This window comes from Panthera leo, chromosome F2, assembly GCF_018350215.1.
Source record: "Panthera leo isolate Ple1 chromosome F2, P.leo_Ple1_pat1.1, whole genome shotgun sequence".
NCBI lineage: Eukaryota > Metazoa > Chordata > Mammalia > Carnivora > Felidae > Panthera > Panthera leo.
In genome coordinates this window covers 51,894,468-51,907,049 of record NC_056695.1, presented here as the reverse complement: position 1 = coordinate 51,907,049, position 12,582 = coordinate 51,894,468, and positions in this window count along the sequence as shown.

Below are 12,582 nucleotides of genomic sequence, written 5' to 3'. Positions count from 1 at the left end.
TTTCAACAGAAGAAATGTTCAGAATATCCAATTCGCAATGCTATAGGAAATTGTAGCCTTATTTATTTTTTAAATGTACTTTTTAATTTACTTTTTAAATTCCAGTGTAATTAACATAGTTTTATGTGTACAATATAGTGATTCGACAATTTTTTTTTAAAGTTTATTTGAGTATTCTCAACACCTAGCGTGGTACTCAGACTCACAACCCTGAGTCCAGAGTCACATGCTTTTCCTGCTGAGCCAGCCAGGTGCCTCTGAACAATTCTATACATTATTCAGTGGTCATCACAGTAAACATACTCTTAATCTATTTCACCCTAGCCTCATATTTTAATATATTCTTATATTTTTCTGTTCTGTTCTTAAGAAATGTCAGTGCATGTGTGATCTCCTTTGACTTTCTAGCGTATTATCTATTCTTTTAACTTTTATTCATTTGTTCAATTTCTTCACGCCTGTATTTCATATCCCTAATTCCATTTTCAGCACTATCTAATCTTTAGTTTTCTTTTTACTAATTCTTCTATGTTTTCCATTTCTAATATGGTTTTATTTCTCACATTTCTTTACTAATGTTGACAGGTTAATATTTTTAATGATCTTCTACTATCTTATCTCTAAGCATTTATTTGAGGGCAGCCACTATTTAACTTTATTTATCTTCTACCCTAATATCTGCCTGCTTCATGGTGAAGTATCTCTCAAACCCCTTTCAGTTTTTTGTCACATCCCTTTCCAGATTTTTTCCTTCCAATATTTTGAGAAATTCCACCTTGGCTACTTTCTGGTTATTACTAGATTTTTGAGTGCCAGCTATGTTGTTGAAAAAGAAAATAGGGGAGAGACTTGGAGAATCAAATAGTCTGTAAATAGCTTCAATTTCAGCTAGTTGTGTCCATACACTTACCTCTTCATCAGCTTCTGCCAAATGAGCCGATTTGAACTCCAAGAGAACAGGAATTTTTCTGTAACCCATTAAGTGGTGATTTAGCCTAATCATCATTAGCTGACAAAAATACATGGCTACAAAACTAAATAGAAACAGTTTAGTGATGTAGCAAAAGAAATAAACCCAGTAACAAAGATGGCATGTCACTGCATTTGTTCTTTATCACTGCCCCCAAACACTCTGTAGTATCACAGTGGGATATTTATGCAAGTCAATGGACATATAAACACATCTAGATCCTACAAGCTTGTTTTGCTCGGCGAACAGCAGGAGTGCCAGAGTGCTTGGAAAGTATTGAGCATATTTGAGATGAGGTCAGACAAGTAGGTAGTGGCCAACTCACATTGGGCCACAGACCAAGATAGGGAGTTTACATTAAATTTTAAATACAATAGGAAACCATTAGCATATGTTAGGAAGGGAAGTAATAAAATATGTATCTAACTTCACAAATAGGACCTAAGGGTGGAAATAAGGACTCCAATTTGGATGATATTCTCATAATCTAAATAAGAAATTGCACTAAAATGGTAGCAAGTGAATGAGTGAAATGGATGAATGCATAATTTGGAAGATGCAACCACTAAGACTTGCTGTTGAATGAGTTATGGAAGAGGAAGAAGGGAAAAGGGAGGGTTCCAAAGATGCCTTGTAGTAATTTCTCTAAACAAAGGGGAAAATGGGTTGTTACAGGAAGAATAAGAGGAACTTTTTTTTAGAGTTGGAAATATTAAATGAATGAATGAACAATGATGTATCGATCTGTCAGGACAAGCATATGACTCAGTTGGCAAACAGAAACTAGAAAGATCTTTCAATAAAATAGGAGAAATACTATAATCAGGAGTCTGTGGGACCCTCCGGAAGTACATAGGAAGGGAAACTAAACAGTGCTTTGGAGGTCAGGGTGGACTGCTTGGAGGAAATGGCTGTCACTTGAATGAAGATCCAGTGGCGAGAAAGAGGATAGTACTTTCTGGAAACCTCAGGGTGGCTGAGAGAGAACAAGGCAGGAAATGGAGAAGGGATACAGAGGTGAAGGCAGACAGACCATGAAAAGTTTTTTCTTCTTTTCAACCATTTTTCAGAGTTGGTACTTATCCTGAGGGGAACAGGATGTCAGGATAGGCTATTCAAACAGGGAAACCAAAAAGTACATACTTCCCTTCTGTTCCTGTTTCCTTATCAGAAACCAGTCACAGACCTCAGAGCTATTGGGCTGGGGAGTCAGGTGTCCCTCATGCCTAGGAAGGAGGTGGGGGATCTGTGAGCATTAGCAGTGTCTACCACAGGGGGAGGCCTGTTGCTATGCAGATGATATAGAGTCTGTAAGTATCCAGATTCAGTTTTCTTCAGTGAAAAAGACACATGGAGGTAAGTAAAACAAATGATCTGTTAAAATGAAGTTCTGATCTAAGCAGATATTGGTTTACTGCTGTAGTATTTGAATAGGGATGCATACATTATCATCAGATCTTTATAGCTACATTTGGGATGATCGATTTTTAATATGGGCTCTGCACCAGATGCCTGAATGGCTAACACTGAGAAACTGGGAAAGCCCAGCATGGCTGCAAAGTGGAAGAGATTTACCAAATATGTAAAGACACCACTGACAGAGCAAACAGTGTTTTGAAATCTGGTCTCCAAGCAGAAAGCCCCAAGTGCAGATGCTTCAAATTGCTGTGATGGGTTCAAGCTGCTTCTCCCAGTGCATTGCGTGTGTGTGCGTGCATGTATGTGCGTGCGTGTATGTGTGTGTGTGTGTGTGTGTGTGTGTATGCACGCCTGCACATATGCACACATGCCTCAGAAGAAACAGGGAGCAGAGACTGATTTTTAACAACAGCTGTGATTCTCCTCAGTAACTCTGTAAAAACTAGTTCTTGATACCATAGGGAAATTTTTCAATATTATGCTAGAGTTGATATGAATCAAGCTGGTTGGCATTGCTAGAAATGTTACTTTTTCCTACTATTCAGATGAGGAAACACGTCACATGCTTTGTTTTGAACAGAAGAATCCTATTGACCCCCAGGTTCTACTTACTATCTGTGTGGTCGTGAACAATAAACTCTAACTTTGTGAGCCTCAGCTTCCTCATCTAGAACAGGATCATAATGTGTACTTTACTATGTTATTATAAAGATTAATTTTTTGAGAGCTGTAAATCACATAATACCACGCATGCCTGCCGTCTGGTGCAGGCTCAATTATTGGAGCACTCACAACACCATTTTTCAGTTCTCTGTGCACAGTTGTATGTTTTGGATAAAACTTATTTTCTTTAGGTCACTTAAACTCAAAATAATATCATTCTCATTTTAAATGCACAGAATAATCATTTTACACTGAGGAATTTTTAGAGAGTCTATTTTAATGAACCAATTGTTTTATTTAAAAAATCGTGTATCCTATTAAGGTCAGATATCTTTCTTCATAAAGTTCTAACAAGCAAAATTAAACATGTGCCAAATGTTTTCCCATTTGCTAAGAACTACAGATGTCCTGGCTCGTGGTACAGGGACACCCACAGTCATACCCATAGGCTGAAGGGCTTAAAGAAAACCTAATTTATGGAATCAGAGCTCACCGTGTTTGGTGGCTCAAAAAGCTCCCCAAACACACAGCCTTCAGGCTTGGCTCCATCTACTGATGGTCCCCTGAGGGACCCACAAAATTCAGCACTGTGAGTAGTGGAAGCCATAAGTGCAGATAATATGTTCTGTGGATTCCCCAGGAGCCCCGATCCATTCCAGGATTAACATGGTTGAATAGGTTACAAAGAAAGTATACTGAATTAAGTAATGCCTGGACATTTGTGCTTTAATAGTAGTTCTGTGAAGAGAGAAAGGTAAATGGCAAAGACTTGTAATGGAAAAGCACTACAGCAACAACGTCCATGCAGAGTCACCAGAGAACAGGTATTAGGGGAAAAAAGAACAGAAGACTAAAAGGAACTCACACCCGGAAATCTGGTTTCAGAAAACACTAAGACTAAAGTAGGTGAGTAGCACAGTTGTGAAGCAGCAACACTTGGCTAATGAGTAGCTTATGAAAAGCCTACTTTTTTAATGTTAATTTTTGAGAGCAAGAGAGAACGTGAATGGAGGAAGGGCAGAGAGAGAGGGAAACAAATCCAAAGCAGGCTCCACGCTCTGAGCGGTCAGCGCAGATCCCAACATGGGGCTCAAACTCACCAACTATGAGATTATGACCTGAGCCAAAGTTGGGCGCTTCACAGAGTCACCCAGGCGCCCCTATGAGGAGGCTACTATTTAAACAAAATGTTTATTTTAATAAAGAGAGAGAGCCAGTGGGGAGAAGAGAGAGAGAGCAAGAGAGAGGGAGAGGGAGAGAGAGAATCCCAAGTAGGCTTAGTGCTGTCAGCACAGCAGGACTTGATCTCCTCACCTGAGCTGAAACCAAGAGTTGGACACTTAACCAAGAGAGCCACTCAAGGCCCCCATGAAAAGCATACTTCTGAGAAGCTCTCTTCCATTCTATTCCTGATACTTCTGCATATATGTAGGTAGAAGGACAAAAAGGCCAACTTCTAAAAACAAGCTGACAGGCAACAATGCACTTTTTGCTCTATTCACCTCTGTATTTGCCAAGGTCATTATTTAGCTTCTCTTGCAAAGCAATCACAGAAAGCTGTCGAAGAGGTCATTGGCAAGGAAGGCAAGCATGCAGGAAAAACAGACACACACCATTTTACCAAGAGCTGAGTTTTAGTCCTTCCTTGGTCCCTGATGAAATGTGTGACTTCACTAAATTGCAAATCTTTGGGGCTTTGTTTCAGACGTGCACTGTGAGAACGTTTAACTAGCTGACCTCTTGGAAAGTGACATACCTCCCAGAACAGTCCCTGTTTACACGCGCCCAGAGTTTTCATAGCATTTTGTCTCCTGTGGAAACAAGTCCTGGTATGTTAGAGGTTCGCTCTAACCTCTTAGCTTCTCTTTTTGAGCTCATAAATTCTACTAATTCTTCCACTTATTTATTCTTCTACACATAGATCATTCATACACAGCAATGCTCTCACTAGAAAATAGTTGATGATTATTCACCTAAGTGTGCTAAACCAACTGTTCCTTCCATGTAGGTCCCTTTTAGCTGAACTTTTGCTGGAACTCCAAGCTATCATTTCTCTTGTAGAAAACCTAATTCACTTGAAATTTTGATGAGATACATACAACTGATTCATTTCCCTGTTGGTAAAATACATCATTATATACTCAGTGGCTTTTCACAGATTATAAATTATAATGGTGAAATTCTTTTTTCCTAGCCAATGCTATACTTCCCATTTATAACTAGCTAATGTACTTTACAAAGGTCAAAATTTTTAAATGCTAAGAGTTATAGAATATGTGTGTATATATATGTATATATATAATTGAATATATATACACAGATACATATATGTATTTGAATATATTTATATACAGATATATATAGATATATACATCTACACAGAATATATATACATTATATAATTTTCTGAAGATTTTTCAAGGACAGGTCAATCTCAAAGCTACTTTGGCCATAAATGTATTTAAGTAATTTGAACATTTTCTTTCTTAAGTGAAGAAATGTAATGATTAGTTTCATATATTCTAATGTGTCAACAATTTGTATAATTTAAATTTTCTACTTGAGATGCGGCTTTTTAAAGAAAAAAAATTCCAAACTTACCAATTAAGTAAAAAAAAAACTTTATTTTGCATTGCATAAGCCAGACATCTATTTCTTGGCCATCTTTCTCCATAATTGATGATCCTCCTTGAAAATACAGACTTCCCTTCTTCCTTCTCCATTTCTTTGGCAGCCATGATGGTCTTCTGGGACACTCCTCCCTCTGTCTGAGCCTCCTCCACCCTTCCCCCCAACAAGTTATCTCTGGCTTGCCCCTCTCAGTCTCTTTCCTGCACCCTTTGACTGGAACTGCCAGTATTTCTCAATTTGATAAACTGCTTGCAGCAAAGCTGCGCTTTAAGCATTAACACCACAGCGTGGGGGCACATCTTCAGGCAATCATCCGCCATCCAAAGAGGAACCAAAATGAATTATTTGATTAATGAAGGCCACCTCACAATCATAACCTGCGCTCCCCTCTTTCTCCACCAATTAACCTTCACATTTGCCAGTCTTCCAAAAGAAGACTCCAACACAAATCTTACAATCATTTATCATCCAAGTAAATCTACAAACTCGTAACTATTTATTACTATTAAATTAATTTCCTGTAATGATTATAGACTCTCTCCATCCATGTCTCCAAAGTATTTTTAAATGATTGATTTTGTACTTCAAACTATGCCATATTAACAGAGTTTGACAAGTTATATTTCATGCTCAAAGATCAAAATACATTGGAAAGTCTAATAGTCTAAAAATAAGTAACAGAACAAAAAATATAACAGATGGTTTCAGATACCATTGAACAAGAGAAAGGAAAGGGGTAAATAGTCAAGGCTTATAATAATTATACCTAACATTTATTTTCTATGTACCAGTTCTAGATCTAAGCACCTTCTGCTGCATAAACTTATGTAATCTCTGCAACAACCCTACAAAAGTTAATTATTTCAAAGATGAGCAAACTAAACCAAAAAAATGGATGACTCTCCAAAGCTCTCAGAACAAGCAAATAATGGAAATGGGATTCAAACCCAGGACCTCCCCCCATAGTCCTTTTTTCCTAAGTCATTAATGCTCTTCTAAATAAATCAATGGTTTTTAACCCTATGAAATCAAATGCCCACTTTTTAAAATAAATATCATGTAACTCCTCTTCAAAATCCTAAAGTAAAATTTCTAGAAAATGTAATCTGCTTACAGATACATATAATTAAAACAAACACCCCCTAAAACTTCCTAGTTGTTATATAAAGGAGAAATAAAAACAAAGCAAATTATAGTAAGATAATACATAATTCAACAGATGAATGTTCACATTAGAAGAAATAATGATCTAAACAGCCAAAAATGCAAACTGACACAGGTGTTTTGCATTTTTGACTAAAAAAAACACAAAGGGCAGTGTCATCAGTGATGAGAATTACCGGAATGATGAACAACTCTTGGTAAAGCTCCAAGTGAAACAACGGAAAACCTTTCTTTACATATACAATAGTTGCATTCTGGCAACTTTGGTTTGTATTAAAGCTGCATAATAATACTAAATGCTTAATGTGTAAAAAGATCATTTGGTTCTTCCTTCAGATAATTATAACTAGGTTCTTCACATATACACATGTCTGGGGGGAATTCTAAAAGCGAGCGACAATGTAAGCAACAATGATTCATTCATCAGTCCTCTCCTGAACATGACTAGACATGCAGCCTCCTGATTCCCCACTCACTAAATGCTGGGAGAGTCTCTCAGTCACTAGGGCAGCTACAGAACACCCCCCACCGACTTCCAGAACAGCACTTAGCAGTGGGGCTGCCCTCCTAAGTACCACTGCTTATGGAAAACAGAAGATAAGCTTCAAGCAGAGAAGGTGTTGCCTCTACCAGAGGAAGATAAAGCACAAGACAGAGTAAAGATGGAAAAGTTTACTTTAGAATGCATCCTCGAAGGCAAACTGATCTTGGATTTTAAATGAATATTGCAAAAATGGTCTTCCAGGATTGGAATTTTGTTTTGAGACTTTTCTCCCTCTGTGCCAGCATAAAACTTCCCACCTGACAAAGATGAGTATGTGCCTCTAGTGTGGCTCCTTTTCCAAAAAAAAAACCATGTCAGAATGGAGTCAGTCTACCTGTGAAGGGAGGTTTATTTGTTTGAATGAACTTCATTACCTTCCCTCCTCTGACCCTGATTCTCTCATCATTATTCTTTTCATATCCTTAGCAGATACTCTTAGGAAGTAGAATAGGACAAAAACTGAGCCCTAAGGACAAATATTTTTGCGATCAAGAGATTACTTGATATAAAAGGGGACTAAGACCTCTGGAGATTATTTCATTCATTCAGTAAATATGATTGAGCACCTCAGATGCACCATACACTGAATTTGGTACATACTCTCCATCTAGAAGAAAATTTTGTCAAATCCACAGGCAGCTTCAAGATACTGTAACAAATGCCACGGGGAAGCCCAGGGAAATACGGATAACATCGAAGCGCAGAGAGAGGGCGCCTGGCCAAGCTTGAGGACAAGGAAACGTAAAGGACCAGAAAGTAAGATGAGGAATAAAGAAAAAGAGGATTTGAGCAAGAATAGCAGTGCAAGTATAAGCCAGAGTCAGGAGAACTTGGAGTCAGGGAGCTGCAAGCCACTTAGTGCTCCTAGAGGCAGGTGAGAGCTACAAGTAAGGAGGTATGTTAGCAGAGGCCAGACTACACTGGGTCACACGTGTCCTGCTAAGATCAGACTGTACCCTGAGTGCCCTGGGATCCTCCTGTGAGGCTTTCATTATGGGATTGGCATTTCATTTTTAAATTTTTATTTTAATTTTTTACTGTGGTTGACATGCAATGTTTTATTAGTTTCAGGTGTATGTACAACACAGATTTGTATTCTAGAAAGACTGTTCCGGCCCCTTGTGGAGAATAGTTTCAAGAAAGTTAGGGGCGCCTGGGTGGCTCAGTCCACTAAGTATCTGACTCCTAATATCTGCTCAGGTCATGACCTCATAATGTGTGGGTTCCAGCCCCACAATGGGCTTGGTGCTGACAGTGCAGAGCCTGCTTGGGATTTTCCCTCGCCCTCTCTTGGTCTGCCCCTCCTCTATGGCCACGCTCACGCTCTCTCGCGCTCTCTCCTTCTCCCCTCTCAAAATAAATAAACTTTAAAACAAAGATGGGCAGTGGCAGAGGCAGAGGGACCAGTAACATGGATCTCGCACTATTATAAGCAAGAGATGAAGGTAGCTGGGAAAAAGTAGTGTCAGCAGGGATGGGGAGAAGTGGCCAGTCTGCAATTTACGATGGACACAGGAATGATTAGGACCCGGCGACTGTCTGAATGGAGAGGTGAGGAGGGCACACTCTCAGGTCTCCGTGTCCATTAGCTCCATAGCGGATGGTGCCCTTGGGTGAGATGCAGACCACAAGAGAAGGAGCAGGCTGGGGCTAATGAGAATGCAGAGGGTAGATTTTGAGGCAAAATATCCGGTTCCACCTCTATTACTAAGGTACCTAATTTTCTCAGAAAGCAACTTTTCTGTTTAGAGCTATTCAATTTTAGAGAACCAAAGGTTTTGGTTCTCAGATACTTAAGCTGTTCATTTAAAAAAAAAATGAAACTGAGCTCTAACTAGAAGAGAAGGCAACTTAAACTTAGAAGTGATAATTAATTGAGGCAGAGTGATAGAACACAGAAAGAGATCCAGAACACTAAATCCCTGATCTGCTACTTGTCAGCGGTGTGGCCTTCACCAGGCTCCCGCTCTGTCCACCTCTGCTTCCTAGTGTTGTTGTGAAATAAATGGAATCACAGGTGCACAATTCAGCACAGCGCTGGGTGCAGAGCAACTACGCACAGTATTTTGTTTTTCATCCAATCAACTTGGTCATTTCCTAGATAATAGGGCAAAAGGAGGATTTTCCTAATTTTCATTAGTCCTCTCCTTGGGCATTGGAGTTGGTTAGAACCAGGTTCGAATACAGATTCTGACACTGAACAGCTCAAGTTACTGAAATGTATTAAACTTTGATTTCTAAACACCAACAAAAACAACAAAAACAAAAACACACTTGATTTCCTGATAGTTACTATGGTGATACTGTCTGCTCTACAGGTTTTTCCCAAAGATTAAAAAGAAATGGGAATATATTTAAAATTGTCCCAGTCACATAGTAGATACTCAGTGAATCCTTCTCGATAGGCATATGTGGTTGAAATGTTAACCTAGCTGTTTAGAAAGGAGACCGAGGCGACATATGTAAATTAACCTCTAAATAAAGTGACAGATAATTTAAGATTGAGCTTGCAAAGGGATGCTGAAACTGGGGAAATTTACCACTGTGTCTTAAAGAGAATCTACATTTAGGAAAGATGGTGTGGGGGGTGGGGAGGAAGATGGTTAGTGAAATCAAGGACTGTAAGAACTATTGACAGAGGGGAACTATTTAGGGGGGGAAGTAGGGATCAGTCACTCAGTCAACACGGCACATGAATAAATAATGAGAGGGCCCAGCAACAGACTATGAAGTATGTAAACCGGCTGTGAAGGCTGGAGAACACTGACAAGCAGTTTCAAAGTGCTTTCAAAGTATACAAAGTGAACAAGTCAGTAAACACCTCCTGTGGTTCAAATATGTTTTTTAATGTTTGAGCGTGGGGGAGGGGCAGAGAGAGAGAGAGAGAGGGAGGGAGCGCGCGCGCAAGAGAGTGCAAGCGAGAATCCCAAGCCGGCTCCACACTCAACAGAGAGCCCAACACAGAGCTCAACCTCACCACTGCAAGATCATGACCCAAGGTGATATCAAGAGTTGGATGTTTAACCAAATGAGCCACCCATGTGGCCCTGTACTTCAAGTATTAATTTCCAGGATGTGTATGTATCACTGAGTGGAGGTTTTGTTTTGTTTATTGGTTTTGAGTGAAGGGTGCTACTTTTGGTTTTGGAGTTGGGGGTGTTTTGTAGCAGACAACTGGGTCTGGACAATTTTTGCGTTGGAAAAATTATTGTGGATGAATGCAGTCATGTCCCAGCTTGTGGATCACACAATTCTGATAGTAAAGATTTTGAGCCTGCATTCCCAATAAACACAGTATGCACAAACATATGCACTATCTTAAACATTTTTATATGTTTTATTTTCACATTTTAATTTTATATACTTTTGTATTTATGTATCTACATCTTAAAAAGCGAAATAAGGGGCTCCTGGGTGGCTCAGTTGGTTAAGCGTCCGACTTCGGCTCAGGTCTTGATCTCACAGTCCGGGAGTTCAAGCCCCATGTCGGGCTCTGTGCTGACAGCTCAGAGCCTGGAGCCTGCTTCAGATTCTGTGTCTCCCTCTTTCTCTGACCCTCCCCCGTTCATGCTCTGTCTCAAAAATAAATAAACATTAAAAAAAAGTGAAATAAAAATAAACAAAATTAGAAATTCAAAAATGTCCTACCCCGTATTGTTTGGGTATATATTTCACTATCCTACTTAAGACTACTAGGCTTGTTGTGAATGACAAAACCTTGCAACGTTCTTGAATCCAAGTTATATTCTCACTGGGTGAAAGTTTGACAAGTATTTCACTTATCTATGTTCTTAAGTTTTGATATGCTTGATCAAAATCAGCTAGATGTATTCACTACACTATGTAAAGGACACCCGTAATTTCTTCAAGTATTGATGTTTTCACTTTCTAGATGTGAGATTATCTAGTGATGTGAGAATATTACTTGCCTAAAAATATATAATTCACCATCTATTTGGATGATTTCCCTCCTATGGAAATATTTAAATAAACATAAGTATATAAATTTTGTTATGTTTTTATTTTATTTTTCAGAGAGAGACAGAAAGAGTGGGGAGGATCGGGGTGGGGGGGGGGGTGGGGAACAGAATCTGAAGCAGGCTCCAGGCTCTGAGCTGTCAGCACAAAGCCTGATGTGTAGCTTGAACTCACAGACTACAAGATCATAACCTCGGCCAAAGTAAGATGCCCAACCGACAGAGCCACCCCGGCACCCCGAAGCATAAATATATATAAATATATAACTATAGAAATATATAATATTTAAATATATCAATAAGTATACCAATATATATATGCTCATTTAATGATTTTCCCCATAAATTCTCCTTTGCAGAATGTTGATGTTACCACTGTTTGAATTTCTATGTGCCTACTCTAACTTTGCCATTCCTTTTACACTTAATACTTTTGTTATTTTAGTTTTGCCCCTTGGGAACAGCATGTATTTGAATTTGGGTTTTTCCTTCTCTTTTTTTAATCGAAAAAACAATCTATGTTTATGGAAAGCAAATTATTTTTATGTATATATTTGAATACACCCCTTGTTTATAATTTTCCCTCTACCTGTTCTTGTTTCTGTCTTTTGCTTTGTGGACTATGGCTATATTTTCTCTGCTTTTGTCAGAAGTTATCTGAAGTGTTTTCAAAACTCAAAACATGTTTGAAATCACTTTCTTCAATTATCAATATCAAGAATGCAGGAGAATCTCTTGACATTTTTATGTAAATAAGAAACTTAGTATGTTTTTGCTTTACCTCCCCTAATTTTCTCCCACTTATTCAGTATTTATTTATAAAATATGGCTTTTTTGGCATCAGTTATTGTTATTTTGTATATGCTCTTTGGGCATAGTTTTACATTTGCATTATCTTTGCATTTATATTTACAGCAAGAATGTAGGCTTGAATCTATATGTCACTGCTATCAGTGTTTAACATTAATCCTTTTATGACCTAATTTATCCTTTTGAGTTTGTTGCTAATATATATTCTGTTCCAATGTATATTTTTAAGGATGGATGGGTGATATAATTTTTATATCTTTGATTTTATGAGAATTTCTTTCCTTTGTTTTGTATAACTTCGTATTTCACATACTCTTACTTTCATATTTCCTATACATCTTGGTGGAAGAGAGGGAGACTGAAAGTGACCTCGGCATCATGGTGATAGGACTCATTTTTCTTTG